The following is a 7,208-nucleotide window of genomic DNA, read 5'->3' as shown; positions in this document are numbered from 1 at the left end:
ATGAAGGTTCTTTCTGGTGTTCTGAAAATAAAACTGTGAGCCACTCAAATTTTTTATTTTTCAAGATGGCCGCCACATTTTGTAAATGGCGGCAAAAGCCACGATTTTCCACATGTAAGATTTTGACAAGTGGGTCATATGAAGCACTTTTGATGACCAGTGGTCTAGATTTGAAGGAAAACCACTATATTTATGTCAGGAGTCACTTTAAATAAAATGTCGTGAACTTTCTAAAGTGTGTATGCACAAAATTTGCCACAAATTATTCATTCTATTAGTAATTGGGTGGTTAAACTTTATATTTCACCTAATTAGTATCTTTGATAATTCACTTATACAAATTGGCGAGTTTAACATTCTGATATTGTAATTGATGTTGCCTATAACTCACCAGTTTCTTACAAAATGGCAGTCAAAAACAAAATGACAGCATAAAAAAAGTTGGTTATTTATTTACTCCAAAGCAGTGTGACTTCGGCAACATCAGGGAAATGAACATGAAAATGGATGATAAATTGAACATGATAGGATGATGAAATGAACATGAAATGATGAGGAAGTGGGGTGAACACAAGGCCAATCCGGTCAACCAGTTAGACTGATATTTGGAGGGATGGGTAAGGTCTGGCAATTCAGCCTACTGCAGGGGATCCTACAATTTTAACGAGCTAGTTGCTTACACTACCAGGCATACTGGTGCAACTAGCGGCCGTGAAAGTTGGCATGGGGTTTAGTGTCAGCTTTATTAAGTCTTCCAAATACACCCTGATTCGCCCCATATATAGTCAAGGTGTCGTACCCGAATTGACGGGGCTTTTGTCCTTTGGATGGTGTACAGATCACATGGGAGTTAAATGGCGCTAGATGAACGATCAGGCTAGGCGTAAAGGTAACAGCATCAAACCTAGTCGTATCCCATACAGTAAAGTGTATTTATAAGTTGAAGGTGGTAAAAGGATAATCAATCGGCCTTTCAACTGTCGAAGTATCAAATTTGTGCAGTAGGTGCTAAAAAAAAACTCGGGAAAGTTAATTTCAATTGAAGAGTTTTGTTTTGTATATATGTGTTGTGTTATTTCATTTTGAAATGCCAAAAAGACTGTTTTTCAATATCTCCTAATGAGAAAAGGGAATCTGGTTTGACTAAATACTTTATCTATGAAGTAGACAGAGATGAAGCATTGATGTCACCTAAGGATACTTTAGACAAGAGCAAATAGGTGTATACTTTATTAGCAAAGAAAATTCTAGAGTTTAGAAAGCTAAATGAAATGCCCATGGCTTTAGATGTTAGACGAATTGATGATGGTCGAGGAATAGAAAAAAACACTGATCAGGAATAATGCACAGTATCATCATTCGTGTAGAATAGAATTTAACAACACTAAACTAGATAGAGCTAAAAAATGAAGATCTGAAGTGGACTGTGATGATGAAAGTGATTTAACTAAATATACAAGAAAAATTACATCTCAAGAGCTAGGTAAATGGATGTTGCGAGATGTGAAAAAGAGAGTCCCATATCAGAACTTCGTGAAGCAATGACAATACAGCTCAATGACAGGCTTAACCGTTGTGCGAATACATTTTAAGATAAGGAGCTCCTGGCAAAGCTTAGTTAAGGTGATGTTGTAGCTCAGGAGTCCAAGTACATCTAAAATGTTTAACAGCTCTATACAACAGAGAAAGAATGTTACAACACGATCTAGAAACAATTATGGACCAAGAAACAGTTAACTCTGGCGATGAACTGGCATTTGCAGAGCTAATAATACATATAGTGGAATGCCAAAGAGTCCTGGAGGTATAATTTTCAAACTGGCAGATCTTTGTTTGCTATATGAACGAGGACTAGGTATTTTCTAAACAGCTGCAATAAAGGTAAACAAAACAAGTTTGAAAGAGAATTCTGTCTTGGCTTCCAGACCTAGAGGCATGCAGTGTCCTGATAGTAAGTTCTGATACAGATGTTGTAGTCATTGGTATTTAATATTTTGCAGACTAAAATATAGAAAGTCTATGAATTGCTTTTGGGAAAGAGAAGGATTTTTTACATGAAATATCTAGATCACTAGAGCCAAAAGCATGAGGATTTCCATTTTTTACCGCCTTCTCTGATTGTGACACTGTGTCTGCATTTGCTGGCAAAAGTAAGAAGTCGTGCTGGCAGGCATGGAATGTCTATCCTAAGGCAACAATGGTTTTTACAAGACTTAGTTTGCCTAGAGATGATTTATCATCTTCTGACATGAGAATCATTGAAGGGTTTGTGGTGGTGATATACGCCCACCCTAGTACTACAAACAAAGTCAATGAAACACGGTTTGAATTGTTTGTACGAAAACAACAGAAGCCTTATAATGCAATCCCACCCTCTAGGGCAGCTTTATTATTATTATTAATATTATTATTATTATTATTATTATTATTATTATTATTATTATTATTATTACTTGCTAAGCTACAACTCTAGTTGTAAAAGCAGGATGCTATAAGACCAGAGGCCCCAACAGGGAAAATAGCTCAGTGAGGAAAGGAAAAAAGGAAAATAAAATATTTCAGTAAGAGTAACAGCATTAAAATAAATATTTCCTATATAAACTATAAAAACTTAAACAAAACATTAAGAAAAGAAATAAGATAGAATAGTGTGCTCGAGTGTACCCTTAAGCAAGTGAACTCTAAACCAAGGCAGTGGAAGACCATGGTACAGAGGTTGTACTGGTGTCAGTCTGTGGTTCGCATTATGAAATTACCTTCACCAGAAAGTTGGGGTTGGCAAAAAGACAACAATGTTTGAACGCCATATTGGACCAGCTTGCACTCAATAGCAGCTTTATGTCAACAACTCTTAAAATGTGAATGTAAAAGGATTTATACTGGGAATTGTAAGTGCAATAGGTCAGAATTGCAATGCACCGCATTATGCACCTGTACATGCGAAGATACATGAATGAATATAACTTTGTCAGTGTAATTTTGCGCAAGAGCTTTGCTGAGTTTTCACAAAATTGTTTTTACAGTGAATACTGACCTAAATATATATGTTTTACCTCAAATATAGTCCACTGGTCATCAAAATTACTTTGTATGGTTAATTTGTCAAATTCCGGAATGGGATTTTGCCGCCATTTTTAAAAAAAAATTGCCGGCCATCTTGAAAAGTGAAAAAATAGTGTAGCTTATAGTTTTATTTTTTAAGAACATCACAAGGAAACTTTGTGCAAAGTTCTATGCTTTTATCATGAAAATAAACTATTTTGTCAGGTATCCGCTCCACTAAATATGAAAAATAAGATTTTAGTTACAAGTTTCAACCAATATTTTGTAATATTTCTTGAAAACGGTAACCAAAATCCTTTTTGATCCTGGTAAAGGTTTCTTTGAAGAATAATAAACAAAAGAAGAGAGATTGGAAAGTAACAAATGAGAACCTACCACAATAAACTACTTATACTAAAATGTTAATAAAATAGCTTTTGAATTCGGAACTTTTTGCCGGTAACTAAAAGAAAGGTATTATGTTTCACAAGATTCTTATGCAAATTTATTATAATTTTTAGATTTGATGGTTAAGTTAATATCTCTATGCAATAGGTAAAAGATAATATTCATGGTTGCCATATAATTTAAGAAAAATTTTGCAACATTAACTATAGGCATGACTTGTTTTTGAGAGAGAGAGAGAGAGGATAATATGGATGTTGTAAGATACCAATTATACTCATAAACGTACAGATCAATATGTTTGTTCGTATGTACACACCACAGTAGTGTTGTATATCATAAGATACAATCCCATTGAGGAGAGTTTTAATCAATAGGTTAGTGATAATTGATTATATATATATATATATCAAACTAGACTGTTATACTTGTTTTCTGTATCATATAAGGACAACGTAAATTTCACAGACAGATCTTTTTAAATCATATATTTCTGGCTCTGTATGCACTTCTATGGAAATATCTGGTAGCTATCATTCCACAATTCCAGTAAATATCATCTTACTAAGTTTTTTTTTTCTTTAAATCCCTCTATGCTAATACATACACTCATTTATCTCAATAACGCCTAACCATTGATTTCCCCCACTATCTCGCCGTTCAAGCTTTTGATATTATTAAAAATGATAGACAGCACTGTCATCCATCGTCCATTTATATTTGTTTGGAAAGTAAATGGAAGTTTACAGTGATTGAACAGTTTTGCTTTTAGGGGAAGCTGCCACGTTGCCCAGTGTAAATTTTTGTATAAGCTTTCTTGACAAAAAAGTTATTTTAAGCTGAATACTCATAGTTCTAACGATAGAAAATACGGTATTAATTGATTTTGGTCTATACTACTGCTGACTCTTTTCCTTAGATAAATCTTAAAGACTATTTTATAGATCATCAGCTATTGATGTGTGCGTGCTTATAAGGACGAAACATTACTTCAATAATGAATCCTATTCAGAATATCTACTCAAATCCGGTCAATAAGAAGGATAAGTTGTATTCTAAAAACAATTTTTCTGATTTCTGAGGAAAAAAAAAAAAGTAGGAAATCTTTTGATAATGTATATATTTTCCAGTATTGGTTTATATTTTCCAAATGAATTAGTGTAGAAAATATTTCATTGATTCTCCTTCAAAACCATTCAATTCATAATCCTATAAGTGGAAGAATACTGTTATTTTGAAAACTGCAATTTTTTTAACACAATACACCCTGGTCCACCATACTGGAAATCAAATTGGCTTGAAAGAGAGAGGAGAGAGAGAGAGGAGAGAGAGAGAGAGAGAGAGAGAGAGAAATTTTATGATACTCATAATAGTATTTATTTTTAGTTTTAATTACATGCATATCAGATACTGCAAATTTGTGAGTGTTTCAATTTAAAAAGAAGAGAATATTTTTATCAATAATTTCACCTGGATATTAAAAGTGTTTTTTTCTTAAACATTAATTTATATAATATAATAATTACACTTGATTTTATTTTGTATCATAAATTTCTGAGTATATAACAACATTTGTGGCAGTTTATGTTAACCTTCATTTGTATATACTAGGCAAAGTTTTATCTTCTAAATTATTTTTACCATTGCAGTTGCTACATGGAGGAATTGGTAACTTTTATCTTGTGGCGCATTTCTATTTTCTTAATAACACACATTTTCAACCCTCCACTCTTACTCCGATCTTTGTTTTAGAAATCCCATAAATAATGAGGAAGAAGGGGTGTCATATCTTTCAACTTCTCATAGTAGTTGCTAAAACATACAGTTTTTTTCCATAATTGATTCGTATTACCTAAAGAGGACATAGACTTATACAATGTCTCGGCTGTTTGTCATAAGGAGGAACTGCATATTGTATTGCAATACGTATTATTTTAAATTTTTACCATGACCTTCCTAATATTCGTAAAAACTCACAATTTCAGTACTAATTTGAAAAGCACTCTAATTTGCAGACTTCTGCCACAGCAGCTTGCTCTTCTCAGAAACTGTGTACACCATAGTCGTATTTGAGTCTGTGTGGCAACTCTCTGCGATTTGTGGTTGAGGTTACTGTTAAGTCGGTAGGACCTTTTGCTCGACCTTGACTTTGACATAAGATTTTAAAAATTTAATCACTCCCACATCTTAACAGAACAATTAATCTCTCAAAGTTTTACTACTCTCTGAGTAATATTGTGGCCAGGAAGTTTTTCACAAACTAACAAACAGAAAAAATGGCAAACGAACAAACGGACAAACTGACAAACAGGTGAGAAAACATAACGTTCTTGCAACTTCGTTGGCGGAGGTAATAACTAATATATTCGAAAAGGTATTATTATAAATGCACTTATGACGGGGGGGTTGTCTCTATAAAAAGACTAAACATAGGATATTACTTTTAGATTTTCATGATTTTATCAGCACAGGAATAAAAATAAATCAATTGCTATCAGGTCTAACACTCCTCGTTCCCTAAGAGTATCTAATATTTTTTTTTCCTTTTTATTTATGATTTTATGTCAATGGAGAAAATCATTTAAAACTTTTTTTTTTCAATAAACAATGACAGTAATGCTGATAAAATATTATTGCTTATATATGATACATAAATAAACAGTGAAACTATAAAAATCAACATGAATATAATCAGATATTTAATTAACTGATGAAATTTGCAATTCTTATATTTCAAATAATTTTTAGGAACTTTTGAAAGGTTATATTGGGTTGGAAAAGGAAAGTTGATTTAAAGGTTCAATATTATTATTATTTGAAATGTTGAAATGATCTAAATATTTCAGTTGAACCTCACACATAACGCAACATCCCGATAAGGTATATATATATATATATATATATATGAATATATATATATATATATATATATATATTTATATATATATATATATATTTATATATACATATATACCTATACATATATATATATATATATATATCTATATATATATGTATATACATACATACATACATACATACATACATATATATATATATATATATATAATCCAATTTATACGATCCACAAAATATATATTTTTGCTTTAATCGATAAATGAATTAATTATGAAACAACACAAAAGAAAAAAAAACTCTTTCTATGGATAAAAATCATTATTATGAAAATATTGAAATCTCATTGTGGTAAAAACAAATGGAAATTAACCAGAAAAAAAAACAGCGTTTCTGGCAAACGGTGAAAAGTAAAGTTATTCTAATAATTTTCAGAAATTTCAAGGTAACTCATCACCATAAAAGTAATAATTATGATAATGATAATAACAATAATAAGAAGTAAATTTTGATAAAATATATGTGTACACAGCATTACCTCTTTTCATGTAGTGTTTTTTTTTTTTTTTTTTATTTTTTTTTTTTTTTTTTTTTTTGCTCTCCAGGTCTGATATTTTGAGAAATACACATTATTGATATGGAATACTTCCTACATGAAAAAGTAGACCTTCCCCCTCCTTCAGACAAATTACCGAGCTTATTTATTACAAGCAAAGTTCATAAGATGATAATGTTAGCTGATCTGAGAAAAATCGGGGTTACATTGTTCATATGAAAAATGAGAATAGTCTTCTTTGTACTTAATCGCTCATGCGCCGACGGGACTGGAAACTCCAGGCTTTTGTGTTTTGAGTACTATTGGAAGGGAACATGAGAACAGCTCGTCCAATGCTTTTATGGCCTGG

The sequence above is a fragment of the Palaemon carinicauda genome, chromosome 2, assembly GCF_036898095.1.
Source record: "Palaemon carinicauda isolate YSFRI2023 chromosome 2, ASM3689809v2, whole genome shotgun sequence".
Lineage (NCBI taxonomy): Eukaryota > Metazoa > Arthropoda > Malacostraca > Decapoda > Palaemonidae > Palaemon > Palaemon carinicauda.
Note: the sequence above shows the minus strand (reverse complement) of the source record.